Source organism: Anas platyrhynchos, chromosome 3, assembly GCF_047663525.1.
Source record: "Anas platyrhynchos isolate ZD024472 breed Pekin duck chromosome 3, IASCAAS_PekinDuck_T2T, whole genome shotgun sequence".
Taxonomy (NCBI): domain Eukaryota; kingdom Metazoa; phylum Chordata; class Aves; order Anseriformes; family Anatidae; genus Anas; species Anas platyrhynchos.
The window spans coordinates 80576932-80597500 of NC_092589.1; positions in this window are offsets into that span (position 1 = coordinate 80576932).

The following is a 20569-nucleotide window of genomic DNA, read 5'->3' on the forward strand; positions in this document are numbered from 1 at the left end:
CATAAATCTAAGCTCACTAAAGTTAGGGATGATAAGTAAAGAGACAAACTCAAGGAAAGTTATGTACTTCAATGTTTTAGCTACTTCTGTGTCAGAAGCATGCATTCTCAGTGTAGCCATAGCACTCTGAGAAACATTTCAGAACATTGCTGTGAATAAAACATTTTTTATGAATTAGCTGGCTGTGCCTTGCATATACATGTAAAATAGGGGGTAGATTTTTAGTTTCTCTTTTTTTTTTTTTTGTAGAATTTCCCCAAAAAACTTCATGGCACCATACAAGAAAATTTTTACAACCCAAGAGAATACTTTAAAATAACATATGTTTGAAGAAAATATATACATACATATATACATACATAAATTTGAATTTTATATATAGATTTGACTATCATTAATTTCTTCTAACAAAAGTCTGATAAAATGCTATGTGATATCCTACCTACCCTTCTATCTATTATCCTGTCACAGAAGAAGCCCTTTTCTTCTGTTCACTGTTTGAATCATAAGTACCCTCCAGTCCCATAAACCTGTCATTCTTATTTGTTCCTTTCTGTTATCTGCAAGATCTCATATTAATATTTTTTTTCACCTAATGACACAAACATGATTTAATCTCCCCACTCAATAAAAATTAAAATTATAAATAAAACAATAAAATTAATTTAAATTAAAAAATTATTATAATAAAAAAAGAGAGAGAGAGAAATCAATCTTTCTCTCCTCTGGTTTTAAGTTAAATGACCACTTTCTTAATAAAATCTGTCCTAAGTTTTTCTCTAATTTAAACTCTCTATTTTCCATCTTATTTTCTATGGAATATTAAACAATATTTATTTATTTATTTATTTATTTATTTATTTATTTACTGGTGCCCTGTTCTATCTTAATCTGTCAGCTCCGTTTGATAGAACTGACCTTACCTTAAATTTTATCTCATTTGGCTTCTTGAATCCAGAAAAGGGTCACAGAAACCAAAACAGATCATTTTCTCTGCTTCTATATGTCCTTTCAGCAAGTTTTCCAAAGGAGAACCTTCATCATCCTGCGGTCACAGGATGGTGGATACACACCCTGTGTTCTCAATGACCTTCTTTTTCTCTTCTTTTCTTTCTCTATACAATCTAATCACACTGATCATACACACTGATTTTATTCTGTCTCTGCTATGGCAAGTCACAGTCCTACTTCGCCCAGAACTGTCTTCTGTACAAATCAAAATATTGTTTCAGCTCTCTGATACCTTCTTGAAGATATCAAGAAGTCTTGAGGATATCTTGAAGTCATCAGCTCAGACTCCATAAGGATGAAATAGGATCTTGTCCTTCTCCTTAAAGATTTCTTCCATTATTTCCTTTCTGTTGAAGAACGCAATCAGATTCCTGTCTGACAATCAGATCTATCACTCAGCTGTCATAGAAACTGGTATCAACAATTAAGGCTGAGCAGTCATTAATTAATAGTTAATTAAGATTAATAGATATTTTCAGAGCAATTTTGACTTTACTTTAAATCATTATTTCCAGATTGTCTCTAAATATTTTGAACTATCTCTAAGTTGCAGTCTTTTCTAACCTTTCTATCAATTTCAGTTCTTCTCATGTGGCATTCCAGTTTATGTCACATCCTTCAGGCCCTAAGATAGGTATTCTTTCTCTTTAAGTTCACTCAAAATGGTTTTGTAAAGATCACTTTGATAGTGTTAACTACCTCACTTTGTGTCTTCCCCTTGGGTTTCCTGTCTTTCTTGCACTGAACTCTAACTGCCTGCTTACACATTCAAGGAAGGGTCTTCATGGTTTATATTAGGCATTTTCATTCTGTTAAGTGCAGCTACTTAATTTTTTAGTTAGTTCCTTTATGTGTTTTTTTTTTTTTTTTTTTTTCTTGACCCACACTTGGAATGATATCCTTCTGAACATCTGCAAACCTAATTCAATACGTTCCTTTAAACGTCAAAATTCCCCCATTCCCCAGTGCTTTCAAAACACTTCCCAACTGTCTGGCTGCTAGTGCTGAGCCAATACTGACCAATATACCTTATTGTTTCCTTATTTTCCTATTGCAAAATAAATAAAAAATAAATAAATAAATAAATAAAAAACACAGAGTTTAAACAATTTTTCTAATGGTGAATTCAGTTGTTAAAAGAGGTTAAAATTTCACAAAATGATATAGTCACTGTTAGGTGGAAGTGGTATAAACGTGGGATTTTTTATTTTTTTTTCAAATAACAGAGATTTTAATAAAGCTTATCACCTATATGAAGATCATGTTTATTAAATAAAAAGATTGTAATAATGAGAGTTTTCCCAGGTAAGTTGTTCTCTGGGAAAGAAGTGGAATCTCCGATTCCAGGGATGCCTCATCACTGGAAGCGTTTAAGGCCAGGTTAGATGCAGCTTTGAGCAACCTGGTCTAGTGGAAGATGTCCTTGAAGTGTGGTTGGAATTAGATGATATTTAACTTCTCTTCCATCTCAAGCCATTTTAAACTTATATGAAATTAAAAATCAATGAACCTAAACTAATAGTTCAAAAAAGGGGCCTGAATATTGAATAAAATGGTCTGAGATAATGGTCCAATCTGTAACCTCACTTACCAGAGCTTTGAAATGAAAATCTCTTCCTTTTGAATGGATTTAATAGTGAATCTGAAGAAAACAAACAAACAAACAAAATAAATAATAATAATAATAAACAACTTTTATTGTCTTTTGTTATTTTTATCATCGTTGTTATCAAGTCTTTTCCATTAAGAACTTTTGATCAAGATGTCTAAGGACACATGACCAGTAACTGATATGGTTACAGAGACTGTTACCAGACAAAACGACAAAATAGATATTCATCCTCTTGCACCCACTCAATGTATTTCTGTATTTTCCTCATATTCTTATTGCCCCGCTTTCTTTACATAGTCTCTTCCTTTTGCTTTTCAATCCTGAAAGCTATTGTAATGGCAGCAGAAGAGGTAAAGCCCAGACACTTCAGCCTAGCCCTGGCATGAGCAATGATTGACATGTTACATGTCCCTCAGGTCCATGTCACAAAACATGCCTGAGTAGTTAACAAACATCTGGAGCAGAAGCTATGATGTTACTGACTGACCATCTTGAAAACGTTTTGTGAAGACAGATCTCTAAAATATCTATTACATCTGCCTTTTATTGTCCCATTCCTATTTCCATTTATATCTTTTTTTTCAAATCCCTTTTTTTTTTTAAAAAAAAAAAAGGAAAATAGGAATTATTACATTAATTAATTAAAAATTCACCAGCATTCACCAGTGGAGGTGTTTTCCTCTATGAGAGAATGAGGCTACGTCCCATTTGCTGAAGGTACTCACCCCAGAGAGCAATCCATGGCCTGAAAGCAAAGTCATGCAAAGTGCCTTATGTCCACATGGCTCAAAGCTAGCTTCCTCTAGAGTAGGCCGGTCTTGTTCACAGAGCATAACAGCCTGAATTTCCCATGGGTCTTATTTGGCCTACCTCAAAACAAACAGTGAAAAGACCATTATTTTCTTTTTGTGTGTATATATGTTGTGCATATATGTGTATATATATGTGTGTGTATATGTTGTGTGTATGTATGTGTATATATGTTGTGTTTTTTTGTTTTGTTTTGTTTTGTTTTCTTTCTGGTGTTTATCTTTCAGTTCAAAGCACGTTCTTGCACTGGTGATTTTTTAATACAAATCAAGAGTGTTTTAGGCCTTTACTAAACATTAAGTGCTTGTTAGTAATTGGATTATGTTAACACACTTGATTCTCTGAGCCATTCATTCCTTTAAAACGAAACCAATGATTCCAGTGGGTATTATTTGCCATTCCATGGTTCTAGACTATAGCCTATAGTCTTTGAGGCACAGATTTTCACTTGTGATTGTGCAGTGCCTAACCAGGGAGGTCCTGCTCCATGATAACAATAATTGTTACAAATAGCAGCTAATGCTAGCATCTGGGCTTATTTATTTCTCTACAGGATTATTATTGTTATTGTCATCATGGGAACAGCTTCCTATTACAATCAGACCCTCTGTGTTTTGTTCTTTACAAACAGCTCCAAACCTCACCACAGAGAGCCAATACCTTCTTTGCTGAAAGATCCCTCCATCTCCCCACAGCAGGTACAGACACATATGCAAAGCCAAAGCTACAAAAGAACAAGCTGAAATAACTCTCTTGAGTGAAGCAGCCTCAGGTTAAGGAACAGGTGTTTCCAGGATTAGGAATTTGGGAATGGAGGAAGAGGTGAGCTCATTTCCATGAAGAGAGCTTGCCCCCAGGCAGTCCTGTAACTCACTGTTGAAGGCTTTCTCAGGGACTAGACATCTGTCTACATCTGACCTATACACTGAATAAGCCAGTCTGCCACACACTCATGCCTGTAGCCATTGAGGGATTGCTTATATAACCCAAAATATACCAATGCATCTGATTCATCATTACTCCTTGTCCAGAATAAAGACAAAACTTATGTTTCCAGACCACACTGAAGCCTCAAAATAGAAAAGACCATCATAATTTTATATATTGTCAAAGGTGTGTAAATCTATTAATCATTCCTTGAATGTATTATTATGTTGTTATGTTTCTTGTATAACCTTGTTGTATAGTGTTGGGCATAATGTTAGATGGTTTCTATAGTTAACTGAATGCTAACACAATCAAATTTCAGAGATAAATTAACACTTAATTTGTTCTAGAACAAATACTTCCTTTAGAGCGTTTGGTAGAAATTTACCTTAACTCTTTTAAGTGTCCTAGAAAAATTCCTCTTCTTCAGTCATGGAGCTTTATTTTTTATGCCTCTTCTGGATTTGTTGCCCACTAGATATAAAATTAGCTATTCACTGGCCCACAGAGAGAAAAGGAGCTGCTAGACAAGGAGACACCCTAGTTGAGATTCAATTCAGCTAACCTTGGCCTACTTGCATAAAGACTTGTTTTAGACAATCATCTAAACTTCCGTTATCATCAGCAGAGAGAGATTCACAGATCAATGTATGCTCAGATAGGTCTTAAAGCTGCTTTTCTGTCCTGGCAGAAATGTTAATTCTAACTCCATTCTAGTCTCTCCCTCTCTCTCTTTTTTTTTTTTTTTTTTTTTTCTCCAGCAAAAACTATTTGTTAAACTTATTCCAAGTTCAAATATTTTTCAATGCTCTAAGGTTTTACTTTTTGGTTCAAAAAATGATCCACTAAAATACTTTCACCTCGCTCTGAAAATAAGTCTGCCAAATATAGCTGAAAGAGGACCAAAATATGTTCTATCTTGGAGACATTCCATTCTCCATGTGAAAGTGTAGAGATTAAATCTAAGATTGTATCTGTCTTCCCCTCCCTTCAGAAAAAAAATAAAATAAAAAATTACCCTTAGTTTTACACAAACTGTTATCATCTTGGTTGTTAGTACTCTTTCCTACCTTTTGAACCACGGGAGCTTTTAAACTCATTTGATTCCCTTGTTTCTTTTATTGTCTATGAAGGAGTTTGAATTATTCCATATGCTTTCTTCCTTAGGTAAAAAACATTCTGGTAGCATATCGGATAGATGGACTAAAATGCTCGATAGTGCTAATAGAAAGCACAATATGAACTGCAATCTGTTTGATCATCCTCAGGAGAAGTAGACTGTGCTCTGATCCCTGCTCAAGGACCATTAGTTCAGCGATCCCAAATTTGGAATACCTTCTAAACTCTAGGCCTCAATCCTAATGTTCTCATAATCCTGCCATAATCCATCACAGCTAATTATACTAACTTTCTCCATTTTATGCTATATGCTTCACTATTTCTATAAGAGAAGTCAAAATTTCCAAAGGGCAGTCTCTTATTTAAGGTTGAATGTACTAAATCTTTTCATTTTGTCACTGCATCCCACTTAGCTTATCCACTTAATGGAATAGTCACATTGCCATCAGCAGATAACAGGAAGACTATTTTTTTCTTTCGTTTCTTCTTTGTCTTCTTTTGTAAGACTCGGTTAAACAATGTTTTCCCTTTCATAGCTGAGAATGCTGCGCAATGACACGGCTGAAGTTAAAACTAGTTGAAAGGGAGTGCAAGCTTTTGTTGGGATCTAGCTGTAAGTCATAGCTTAAAGGAAGGCAAAAGTGTTCCTACTTTTTCCACAAATACTTTACAAGGCAAGGAACTTTAAAGAGGAATGACAGCAAAAACTATTGGAAGATTAATGAGGATCCCTGCAGCCTGGTCTTTTATGGATCACCAGCTTTTCTTTCATCAGCTATATTTACTCAGCAAGTAAATCTACTGCTAAAAAATATGAAAAGCTCTTCCACAAGCCTGCTTAAAGGTAAGAGACCCTAAACAAAAGAGTTAACAACATTCTACCAACAAAGGAAGTCCTGAAGGAGGGGAGGGGGGACAAGCCCTTAGGGAAACCTTCGTTTTGCTTGTCAATTAGTCAGTTTGCTATTCACTGCCATGCAGCTCCTGAACTATCCTTTCTCACAAGCAGAAAGAAAGCAACACAGGGTGGTTAATCATATTACTGCATTGATCTTTTATTAAGCAATATGCTGAACCTCTTGGATTGTTATTAAAACTAAAATGCATTTATAAAATACAGCATGTAAATCTAGCCTTTTGGAGCAAAGTGTCTCCTGGCACTGTCACATACTAATGAGGGCAGTCGAGCCTAGCAAACTTTACATTTATCAGGGGAAACAAATTTGTGTATATTATACATTTTTAATCATTTGTCTCAGTCCTGATGTTAACTCATAATAAATTACATTTGTAACTTATTACAGCAAATGCAATTTGTAATGATACAAAATAATCCATGGAAATAGCATTCTATTGACAGAATTTTCTCATGCATTTTTGCTGTATTCTTGATGACTTGTGGTGATTCACAGTCTATTAAAAATGATCATTCAGAACAGACCACTCGTATTTCAGGCCAAAAGCTATTTCCTGTACTCTGCTATAGCATCTCTGCCATAGTGATGCTCCTCAACATGAGGAAAGCTCTGTAATCACTGTGGATCAAAACTAGTAGCTAAGTTAAATCGGTACCAAAATTTTAGAAGCAATCTATTTGTTTTGCTACATCTTTGCTCAGAAACTAATCAGGACCAGGTTATGGCTTCAAGCAGGGAGCCATGATCATCTGTGATCTGTATCATACACTCTTAAGTGCTAGCAGGGGCTCTGGGATGGTATTGGTCAGGGTCAGAATTTACTCAGGCTATGAAGGGATGAAGGAGTCAGCAGAAGCTGGTGAGGGCACCCTGTTTCAGAAGATAAAAGAGACAAGCTATTTTTTTTGCGATGATTTCAGGAGTAAAGAACAGGCCACAGACCATTTAATTTATTAGTACACATGTAAATTTTTGAATTTTTGCCATACCTGAAAGCTACATACATAAATGGTGATCTTGCCTACTGTTTTAAATCACCTTTATGCCCATCTAATAATTATTTCTGTAGCACTTTCACTTTAATAATGCTTTAATATATAATTTGTGTTAGGATTTTTTTTTTTGAAACAAAAATTCTTTATAACAATTAATAAACAAGCAACAAAAATTTCTACTTAAAATGTTTCTCTTAAAGCAAAAAAAAATCTCATATCTCTGACAAAAAAAAAAAAAAATCCAACCACCATCTATATATATATATATATATTTTTATTTTTTTTTTTACAGAAAATATGAGAAAACTGGGAATGTGGAAGTGTTTTTTTTGTTTGTTTGGTTTTTTTTGAAATATACAAATATATTTTAATAAAATTAATTTTCTGATCAGCACAAACTAAAGCTTGATCTTCGTGAACAACTACCAGAAGGGTGTCTTTGGAGACAGAAAGTCGTGCTGAGTACCAGCTTCTCTATGAATACATCATCATAATATTTAAAAGCCGCATTGGTGTTCAGGTCCCATGGTCTGGTACAGAGGACCTGCTATGATATTAGCAGAAAATGAGACAAAGTGAGGTAATCAAGCCAGCAAAGTTTATATCATAACATTTTCAGTTACATTACATGGCTGGTGAAACGTGGAAAAGCAGTGGCAGTTTGAAAGTTTTTTGTTCAAAACATGCACAGAAGGCACAGTCAGAGAATCTTCAGTATTTTCTTCAAAGGCACATCAGAGCTTTTCCTTCTTTCTTTTACTCTTTGTGCTACCTTTAGCCTGCACTGTACAGAATGACATACTGATACATACAAGTGTGTATATGAGAGAAGAGTGGTAAATCAAGAGCAGCCTGCTAGTTATGCATCAAAACCAGCTGAAATCAGACATTCTCACAAGCTGATATCATACTTTCCTACCATCCCAAGCTACCCTATAGGGCTGTCCTCATTACAGTTTTGCTCCTAACTTTAGTCCTATTCATATGCAGGAAATTCTTTAACAGATGTTCATTGATGTTTTTAGTTTGAGGCAGCACGCCTGAGAAATGATACAGGCACAAATTCAAACCAACACAACTCAGCAGTAACTTATACAGTCAGGCTACGGACAACACAGTCAATTGTGGTTGTCTGCTAAATCTCCACTGTCTCCTAATTTTCTCTGAATGTCTATAAGAAAGAAGTAATATCTCCAATTCTGTAGGCACACTTATGTTTCCATCCCCAAAGACTTACTATCACACACACCAAGTACTCAGCCAGTCCTGACAACTCATATGCAACTACTGCTTAATAATATACAGCTTGGATCAAGTTAAGCTCATTCAAAAAATGAAATAAATAAATAAATAAAAATAAAAAAATCAAATGCAGCACATTTAAATGAGCTCAGCAGTGAAAAAAAAAATGAATTAAATGATCTTTTTGATAACGTTTTTGATGGCAAGGCATCAAGCAGCTGCAACGCTGAGAAGGAACATTTTTCAGTAATACCTCTTAATTTCTGTCATTTAAGTTATTGGTTAACAGTAGTCTGCAAACTTTTAGATATGTTTTGACTAATGAATCACTAATTTCTTTTGTTAGAGTTTGGGTGGATCAATAATTTTTAGGCCAGAAGTGATGTGTGTGAACCTCAGCCAAGTTATGATGTTATTTCTATTAGTCAATATTGTCAGTAACTTGTTAGTCACCTAAGTCCCACAGAATTGATTCTACTTCATGGCAGAAACAGTAGAAATAAGAGAATAAAGGGAAACAATTCTGTCTTTGGGAACACTTATATGTATTGAACCTGTAAAGAACCTTTGAAACCAGTAAGGATCTGCACAACTAATCTTTGAATTTTTCACTTATCAGATCTTCCAGTCTCAGAAATCATCTGCACATATTTACCTGTGAATGTGTATGAAACAAGGGAAATTTATTATTTGGCCACTGTTCTGATTACCTACCAGACACAGAGTAGACCCACTGGATGCTGCAGTCAGGTCTGTACTCTGATTCTAGCTTTTACAGATGTATGGTAAGTTTATTTATTCAAAAAAACTATCATTGTTTAAATGTCATGAGAAGAAGAGGATAATTTCTAGAAAAAAAAAAAAAAAAAAAAAAAAAACTAAAAAACTATCAAATATTTATTGTTTTGTTCACTTGACTCACTTCACCTTATTACCATTCCAGTTGTTTTCATCTGTTTTCACTTCAGTTTTTGTATTCTCAGATTCATCATATTTTAATTTCTACTGTCCTCAGCATGGCCAATGTTGTATAAAGACAATTAAATAACAAACGGGAAAAAAAATAACAACATAATTACTCTCCTACTGGAGAAAAGGTTAAAGAAATATTAAGTAACTTATTCCTGAGTGAAATAGAAAGTTTTAATTTATTTTTCTCCACAATACCTTAAGCATCAGCTGTCCAACTAAATCAAGTTATCAGCTGAGACTTTAGCTCTAACAAATACTGTCTCCTAAATAAGGCAAAACACAAGAACAATCATTTTGTTATTCACATCTCCTGTCTTCTTCAAAACAAGAGGTTTGTAACTTTAAGTAGAACAGTAATTACATCATTAATAATAATTCCACTGAATACATCTCATCTTCAATTTTTAATACCTGGAAGTTATTCACCACAGAAGTTGTTTCTTTAGAGGGCACATTCTAGCAATCTGACAAGTTTCTTAGTAAGCAGAAATTGATTTTTATTTTAGATAACCTAGAGTTTGGTCTGAATCTCTGCTTTCTAGTTTACATTTTCTTCTCCCTCCTTTTGCAAATTTTCTTTTTAATATCTTTCTTGCATGAACATTCTCTTTCTCTCTCTCTCTCTCTCTGTGTTTCTCTGTCTCTCCCTCTGTCTCTTTTCCCAACCTATTCTTGGTATTGTAGTTTGAATTTTGGTTCTCAGGATCTTATCTATCATCAGCCAGCGAAGCTTTCCAAACAATAGGAAGCAAGGGGTATGTTTAGTGGAAGCACGTGCCATATTGTTGTACTCATAAAGTCACACAGGGAAGATAAAAAGGCCAGTTTTTTATTCAGTCTCTGAAAGGACTGTCTGGTTCATTTTCAGTGTTTGGTAGGTTTTTATAGGTTCTTTTGGTATACTAGGTGGTAGGCAATGATCTTCACAGTACAAGGACGTTAAACTGTTGGAGAGTGTCCAGAGGAGGGCGACAAAGATGGTGAAGGGCCTAGAGGGGAAGACATGTGAGGAGCGGCTGAGGGCACTGGGCCTGTTCAGCCTGGAGGAGGCTGAAAGGAGACCTCATTGCAGTCTACAACTTCCTTGCGAAGAGGAGTGTAGAGGCAGGTGACCTATTCTCTGTAAACACCAGTGACAGGACCCGTGGGAATGGTGTTAAACTGAGGCAGGGGAAGTTTAGGCTGGACATCAGGAAGAGGTTCTTCACCGAGAGGGTAGTTGCACACTGGAACAGGCTCCCCATGGATGTAGTCACTGCACCAAGCCTGTCTGAATTTAAAAGGCGATTGGACTGTGCACTTAGCCACATGGTCTAAAATTTTGGGTAGACCTGTGTGGTGCGAGCAGTTGGACTCAATGATCCTTATGGGTCCCTTCCAACTCGGGATATTCTATGATTCTGAGATCTTTAATATTTGTCTAAGTCTGTCAAAGACTACTATGAAAAGAATGCAATCTCTCAGCAGCAGTAGCTGAAAAATTGTCTTATACTTCTCTTACGGACACCCAGCACAGACAGAGGAATATTGTAGCTCTCCTCAAATAGTGCCTTTGCTTTCTAATAAAACCATGAATTAGAACAGGTATATCATGTGTTTATTTCAGTGATGTCTATGCACTGGTCATGCAAGGCTACAAGCTATGCTTGTAATATGACCTTTACTAACATGAAGTACTAGAACTGGGAAACTGGATTCTCCCATTTGATGCTAGCAAACTTCGCCTTGATTTCAGATTTCAATTCAGTCAAAACTAGCCTCTACCCTCCTTCTGAGTTTGTGGGGCCCCAAAGTTTATGTCTGTATTAGTAAATAAAACAACACTGGAGAATTTTGTAAAACACTGATTATGTAATACTTCTAGGGCAGAATAGGGCCAAGACCAGCTAGTACTTTCCTGAACAACTTGTGGGCATGAGGAGATGCAATTCCCCATGGACAGCCTGGATGTGGCTGCCTAATTTGATGATTCAGACAGCTGAGGAGTTGGATACAGAATCTTCTCTACCGGATAATTAGTACCAGACAACAGTCACAAACACAACTTACTAAAACACACTTGGACAGTGGCAAAGAAAACTATGATAGAGCTGGAATCTCCTTACAGTGTTTTATGTAGTCCAACTTCATGAGTAGGGAAATTCAGGTTCAAATCAGTAACAGATAACTACAGGATAACATCTAACATCCTCAGGTAGTCATGTAGTCATGAATCCCAAAACACATTTCTGATCTTCCTCGAAATGTACTTAAGGATTCTCTGTCAGAGAGTTCAAAAGCCTAATAGAACATCTAGCTTCCTGAGACATAACACTGAAGATCCACAACATTCTGAGCTTTATGCTTCTTGGACTTTCTAGAAACATTTATTTTGAACCACATATGAGAGCTTCAATTTTCAAAGGGGAAAAAGGGGATAAAGATTAAAAATAATAACAATAATACTTAAAATAAAATTAAAAAAAGGTTAATTTAATCAAACTAGTGAGAACTGCTAACTTTAGTTCAGATAATAAGTTCTGAAGAAATAGTAGAGGCTCTGCTGCCAACCTTTATGCAATCCCTGTAGCAGAACATGTTCTGGGCTGGCATAAATTCAGGTGAGGTGGAAAACAGGTGTCAAAACCCTGATTAGTAATGAAATTGGAAGAAATGACCCGTAGGAATTAGAAGGGTAAGCAGAGAATTTCAGCAAGCCTGCTACAAGATTAACTAACACTAAAATACATGATCCTTTCAGGAATGGAAGAAAAAACAATGTGTGAGTTAGGCCCTCTTTATGATGTTGAATCTTCATTCTCATGATCCCTTTTTAAAGCTATACAGCAAAACAAAAAAGCCATCCTGAACTTCTCAATTCTGGTTCCTTTGTAGCCTTCCAGCTCAAAAAGGCAGCATGGATTTTCTTACAGTTTTGTGAGGAAAAAGTGATCCCAGGATGAACACATATGAACCCAGGCTTATTTTTTATAGCCTATTTATAAAACTTTGAAATATATGTTTGTAATGGAAATACTGACATACCCTTAGCAATAGTGCTGCTATAATAAGATTTGCCATTTATGATTAATTGAGGACACTCTTAAAACATCTTTTTTAAAGACATTGTCTTTCCATGTGCTTTATTTTCCATAAAGCTATATCATAAAAATAAGTCCCCCCAATTTTGCCAAGTGCCAGAAATATTCTGCATATTTACCCTTAATGATAATCCTGACATGATTCTGACATGTAATAATTTCCTGTGTTTTACTTCAATCAAAATATTTGTACTGAAAAACCACAAAAGCAGGTTTGAGGAACCTGCAGTGTTTTTAATAATGCGTTTCCAATTGCTATATTATTTTTAAATCTATAGAATACAACTAGATTTAAAATAGATGTTCCTAATTACATGATTAAAACAAGAATACAAAGCCAAAAAAAATAATAAATCACTAGCTGAAGACTATTAAAAAAAAAAAAAATCATTCTAAATGTTTCAGTGAGTGCATTAATACAATTTTGTGAATGTAGTTCGTTTACTCTAGTGTAATTGAATTTGCTTGTTAATCTGTTTCCAAAAGGTGTTTAGAGATACAGCTGTACAAGCAAATAGAATCTTTCAAAAATGAATATTGATGAAGATCTACATTTCCTTATTCCCAAAGGAATGTTTAAATTTTACTTTAAATCTTTAAAAAGACTTTTTATCTTGCTTGTTGCGTATATTAGTGATGTAGGCTGCTTATTAATCAATGTTTAACAATGTAATTACAGCTGGTTTTAGTCTTACCAGATAACACAGATTAATAAATGACCTACAACTAGTGAAGTGTGTAGAAAGGGTAATGAATTCCTTCCATCAGCACGTTAATTTATTAGTAATAAACAAAGAGTATGATGAATTAGAAGAATTTGTGGTGTTTCTGAATATTGCAACAAAATTTCCAGATGAAAGCATTTAATCATGCAGTTTTCATTCATTTATTTCACTTTGTGTGCCATACTGTGCTGGAATTTGCTTTTCTGAGCTGCATTAAGCAGTTCATTTGGGTTTTTAGAGTTTTGTATTTGTATACATTGATTCAGCTCATATTTCTACACACTGATTTTGCCTGTCATTGAAGGTGGTGTAAGTTTTATATGAACTAATTAAATTATTTCCATATAGCAAAACAGCTTAATATAGGTGAGCAGGGCAGTGCAGAATTAACCCTGTTTCTAAACTGTCCTTAACAGTGTGGAATTCCTTTTGAAAACAATATGAAATTGCAGGTAGAAAAAAACAGTTAGAGATGTAGCCTGATTAATGTGACCTAACTGTCAGTTAAGTGGGGCTATCAAGCGCATCTGTATGCTAGGGAGACATAAAAGCTAAAGCCATAAGCAAATGTCACTTTTAAATAATCTTGTTATTTTAGCCTCCTTATGAACCCTTCTGGTTCTCCATCATTTGGATGCAGATAGACACCTTTAGAAATCAAAGTTGAATTTGAAAAGTAATGTTAAAAAGCTCTTTTCTGAAAATTGGCTAATTCCCTAAGAATGGCAAAACTGAAGGTGAGAAAATAAGGCAAGACATGGATAACACAGATAACACAACATACCCAATGGCAACATCATAAATTATGTCAGACAGTAACAAAACCATTAGGTGACTATCACAGTATCCACAGAGATAACTTTATACATCTCTCTGCACAGCACAGCAGCCTACTCCTTTTGTGGCTTACCCCTGCTACTCTGCTTCCTTGAGCTGGCTTCCTCAGTTCAGCAGATGGGAGGTCAGGGGAAAGACAAGCTGTACTCCTCCTCTTCTATCACACCTCCCATTTCTTCATCACAGTCTTCAAACAGAGCCGTGAACATGTGGAGTCATGTAGACCTGCTTTGGCCTTGGGTAAGAGAGAGTGCTTTATGGGGACAGGCAGCACTGCATCTCAACAAAGATGGGCAGAAGATAGGTTCTGATAACCCTAGTCCCACTCTATGCTACCATCTCAGCTGCATGGCAGACATCCTTGGGAACAAGTCCCAGTCTCCTCACAAAAACAGAGTGGTGAGAAAGTGAAAAGCTGATGAGAGAAGAGGTGGAGAGAGGGACCTCCATGCCCACAAGATCCTACAGAAATCTTGTCTAAAAAAAAAAAAAAAAAAAAAGTATAAACAGGATACTTGGTATTATATATATATATTATTATTGTTATTGTTATTTTTAATACCCATAATATAAAAGTTTGAAATGGTATCATTCGTCATGAGGTAGAAATTTTAACAGGTGCATAGGGTGTTCACGTCACGTAAGGCTGAGCTCACACTGCTTAGTAATGCGAAGCATCTGCAGATTAATATTAGAAGAGCTCAGAATCTACAGTGCTTTGACCAACATCCAGACCTATTGCATAACTACATTTAAATTCTGCACTGACTTTCTGTGAGAATTACATATATGGAGGAATTGCGAGAGTGACTCTTAAAGTGACACAGTGACAGAAGCATATCCGGGGGAATCTGAGGTCTTGTCTAAAGGGAATCTGCAAGCAGAAATTACTGGGACTGTACAAGCTATGTCTAAAAATATGCTTAGATTTCAGTAGGTTAGAATATGCTGTAATGAATTATGTAACCGGTGTGAATTCTTGCCAAAAAGCCCCAACTAGCATAACACTGTTGCAATTATGTCAATTCACAGGAGATAAGAAAGTAGCTCTCTGTAAGCAGTATTGAGTGCATGAAACTATATTATCTCTACATTCCATTTATCTAAGACTATTGAATTTATGAGCAAATTATATATGTAGACACATACATATGCATATTTTACAAATAAATGTACTGAAAAATCTCAGTCTGAACAGATACAGTTGCAGTACTTGTTTTGAAATCAAAGGATCTTAAAATAATCTTCTAGTGAATCCAAATTCAGATGAAGCTCTTGCCAGCTGACAGCAGTTACTCACAGGTACAGTAGAGGCAGTGCAGACTTAAAGCTATGTACTGATTTCAGCAGGAAGGAATGTGACAAACTATGCTATTTTGCTGAGCCTGATTAAGTACCTAAAATCCAGCTTAATTATGATACAGCTGGTTATATGCAAGGCATATTATATGGCAGGACAAAGGGACTGGAATGGTCATAAGGCCCTAAAATCACTGTTTCTGTCTGAGAGAAGAAATTCCATGCATAGATGTATTAAAAGACAACCTTCAAAGAAAACTGTAGCAAGGGATAAAGCTGGGGGAAGGAGTAGGTTGAGATAGGGATGGAGAAGGCAAAGATTGAAATTGGTGCTACAGCCCACCAGGCACTTAGGAGTATGCCATCACTTATCCAGGCCCCCAGAGCAGTTTTGGATACACTGAGGGCATTTTCAGCTCACAAAATCAGAAAGACAGGAAGGTGACTTAATGCTTTCTCAGGCTTCACTGTAAACTGTAAGAGGCTCACTAAGAGGGGTGTAAGAGGGCTCTGTAAGAGGGTGTTTTATGCAGCAACATTCATTGACAACTTTGCCCTTTTTGGGAAAAACAAAACTCCCACTATCTGTATGGGATGATTAGGAAGATATATATGTTAACACTGAAGAAGGAAAATGTAGGTTTTTTTGTTTGTTTGTTTGTTTGCTTGTTTGTTTGTTTTTCTCCTAGAATTCAGGGAGCTTCAATTCTGCTGATATGTCCTTGGCAGATGAGCTAATCTGGAAGACTACTTAAAACTATTTTTTTTTTCTCTTTTAACACGGCAAGTTCAATTAGGTAAGTTGATTTGTTATTGTGGGGCCTTCTACTATGGTAACACGGTAGTTACAGAATTTTCCCTGGTAATTTGTGTACTAATAATGTATGTGGAAAACAAAATAAAAAACTATTACCTCATAGACAACATAAATCTGAATGTTATGTTTTTAAGTTTCAGTCTGCCAGCTATACTAATTCATTTCATTTGCTTCTGTGTAATGTTTGAATATTTGGGTATATTAGTAAATGGGATAAAGAACAAATTAAAAAGAAAAGGGAAATAGAAGATGCTGTTAATTCATATATTAGAGTTTGGTTTTATTTTAAAGTTTTGGATCATTATTTAAAAGGGTAAAAATAAAATTTAAAATAAAATGATGTAAGATAATTTGTTGAGTCTCTCCAAAGATGACTGTTAAGACCTAAATAATTAAAGAGTATGAGGTAGACGTGTCAATAATTATATTCTGGCTATGAGATAGAAAACCAAGTGCATTAACAAGTAAGGGGCTGATTTCAACAGAAAAGAAATAAAATTATAGGATGTTCCAAGATATGTACTAGAAGTAGTGAAGTTTAATATATTTATTACCTGCTGTAGAAGTGGCAGACAGTGATGTGGCAAAAGATTATTCAGGTTAGTCAGGATTAGGAAAGGTTATGCAGCAGATCAGAAACCCTAACTCTAAGAAACTGGGCAAGGTAATTACAGATGAATTACTGTAGACAGCTGCCATGTTTTCACAAGAAAGAAGAGGTTTTTTTGTTTGTTTTTAAGAAACAAAAAAAGGTTTTGAATAATATTCAGTCATACTGATGGACTTTAAATTTATTGCAACCACTTAAGAGAAAGACATAGATATCACTGGCAACACTGCAGCTCAGTGACAACCAGTAATTGTGCCCTCACTTGGGGGAGAGGAACAAAAAACCCACAACCAAACAAAGTAATAAATAAAACCCCAAAACTATACAAACAAGCAAAACTGAAGTTATTATCTTGAGAAAAAAAAAAAAAGTATAAAAAACCACCCCCCATCCCATCAGTTAACCGTGCTTTCTGCTTACCATTCAAATCACCTCCTCAAAAAAAAAGATGTACAAAATGATAAATAAAGGATTTCTTGAAATGAAATGTTTTCTCTGTGGAGAATCTTTAAAGATGCTTAGTGCTTACCTAAGAGTGTCACTCTCATTCAGCTTGAGTAGCACCTAACTCTCACCTAGATCAATGCAACCACTTTCAGGAGGAACACATTATCTAGATGGGGGCTTTAGACAGGAGACAAAGAAGAGATGACTGTAAGTGTATGTAAAATAATAAAAACAAACAAACAAACAAAACAGTTAGTAGTGACTGTTTGGGGTCAAATTCTCTGTTTTGTGATGAACATTACCATGGGGATATAGATAGCTAATCTGGTTGCATGAGGGACAGAAGTGTTCCAGAGGCAGTTTTGCAATACTATGATTTATTTCTCAGTCTGCATTTCCTGATGCAGGCAGGTTTTTTTGTTGTTGGTGGTGGTGTTTTTTTGTTTTGTTTTGTTTTGTTTTGCTGTTGTTTTTTTTCTCCATTATGCAGTTATGTAGCTTAATTTTACACAGGATTTGCAGCAACCCTGCATTTGTATTACATTATTACTGCCCTAGATAAACCAGAGTTGACTGCCTAAAGACAGTTGGTTAGGTGCTTCTATTAACCTTTGTTACAGTATAGCAAATATTAAAGAAATCACATCCTGAAACTACAGTTAGCAAATTCAGGCCAAAATTAAATGTGTTCTGAATAAAGCATTACTTACCTGTGAAACTCACTAACACATGAACTTCCACATTTGCAGGAGATAAAGCATTTAAGGTGTTGGGATTTGTCATATCCTCTAAACATAACTACCTTTAGCTAGAACAAACTACGACAAATCAGTATGTATATTAACTGTCAAGAATCTGGCTTAACTGCATTGGATAATGAGAGATGGATTTGGAGTGAGGATAAATATGCAGACCAGGATAGAAATGGCAGTATATAGGCATAGAATCATGACGGCATACAAGACATGAATGATTGCAGAAATTGATCTGAAGAGGGCTGTACTACTGATGGATGCAATCCTGAAATTATTTCTCTTTAAGGAATAACTTCTCCTATGTACATTGGCAGCTTTCCTGTCAGTAGTGAAACTCCACATCACTGCACCTCCCAGATCTAGAGGTGAAAGTATGGGAACTCCTGCCATTGCAATCTGTAGTTTATCTTTCAGAACTAAATAAGGGTTATTACATCTGTTCTTTTATCCTCCCTCTCCTAACTCATAACACAGAAAGAGATTGAGAGTACAGGCTTTTTTTTTTTTCCTTTTTTTTTTTTTTCTTCCTTATTTGTGCTGTTTCTCAGAGCCATAAGGAGATTGAAACTTACAGCAAGAGAAGGTAATATCTGGAAACAGGAAATCTACCAGGTCTGATTTTTCACCTCAGCTGGGCTGAGAGAAAAGACTAGGACTGTCACAGATGGAAGTGATCAGATGTCACTTGCACTGAGGAAGAACAGAAGACTGGCTCCACTGGAGCATATACTGCTACAGTTTACCTACTACTCACAGTTCATTAACTACAATTAGAACTAGCTACTCTTATGAGTAGGTTTTTCTCTATGCAATTTTTAATATGACACATCTAGAAAACTGAAACTTTGAATCTTATAGAATATTGAAACCAAAAATGTGATTATGTATATGGTTATTCAATGTAGCACCTGGACACAAAGGCATTCCTTTAATTCATAGGCAAGCAATAGAAATTATCTTTTTTTTAAGATAACTCCAGATGCTATTGCTCCAGCTTGCCCTGCTCTGGCTTCCCAGGGGAAGATCCACAGCACAATGAGATATCAAACAGACTCTGAAGTGTGATCAACAGAGGGACAGTATGTGCCTTGTTCCTCAGTAAGTCAGTTTGCAAATTCAGATTTATCGAGAGAAAGAGTCCTACAGGATCCAGATGCAGGATATTCTTGGACCCTGTACAACTCTGCTACTGTGCCTTGGGAAAGGCAGGGGTATTTCATGTTCACATATGCATTTAACATGGATTTAATTTGTATTGTCCTGTAGAATGTATTTTATTTCCATTAAATGACAAGATGACAGACCATCTTACCTCCATTTCTAGACAGGGATTTTCAAGTGTACTGAAAATATATAGATTTGAAAAACAGAACCTAAATATCTATTTAGCAGACTGTATAACCTTAAATCCCCAAGAGAAAATTTGTCAGTGAACTGCTACTACCATTCTGGCATATTTGAAGCCTTCAAAGTGTGAAGCACTAGTTTTGATTTTTGTTAACTAAAAGAGTTAAAATTATAAATTTACTGAAATTTCAGCTAAAGAAAGAACTTTTTATATGAGTATGCCTTTCAAATCAGACAGTTTCAATTCATTACAATTTCCTTATGAACTAGTAGCATTTATTTTAATGCATTGACTTCATTACTATAATAGAGCTGTTCTGACTCATAAACCCATGAGAAGATCTGAAATTGCCACCATAAGGAAAATCCACCTCTGGACCAGATTTGGAATGTATGTGCCATTACATATGGAAGACTAAATACAACATTTCATATAATAATTTATGCACATATTACTTAAAAGTCAAATGTCACAGGCCCACTGCATTTTTGTAGTAAAAATCCTACAAAAACATCTACAAAAACTGTACAAAAATGTATACTGAATAGAAAATCTTGTGCATAGATAAAGGATTGCTTAGATTATGACTATAACAAAACTTGACATTTAAATTTTATTTTATTTTTTTAATTACATAAGCTTGATTTTCACTTTCACCACTGTGAAACAGTTCAAATGTTTTTGCTTAGAACTGGCTTTAAATCATTCTTGTGTAGACAGACCGAAGATTCAATATCACTTTCACAACCTATGTATAAGGCAAACCTCCAACACCTTTGTGAAGCTATTCAGAATTTGTTTCAGCTTTCTACAAAGTAGCCAAGAAAGAAAGTTTTAATCCTGCAGAAAAGCAATTTGTGAAACAGAATTCATAGCTTCATTCAAGCCACAATCCTTTCCTTGCATCCACTTGTGCAGACTTAGAATTTAGCTCATATTTCTTGTATCACAATTTTGGACTGAGTTATGTGTTGGAGATAGAGTTAACCATTACTACATGGAAGTTAGGATGGTATCAACGTAGGAAAACTAGTATCAACCTACTG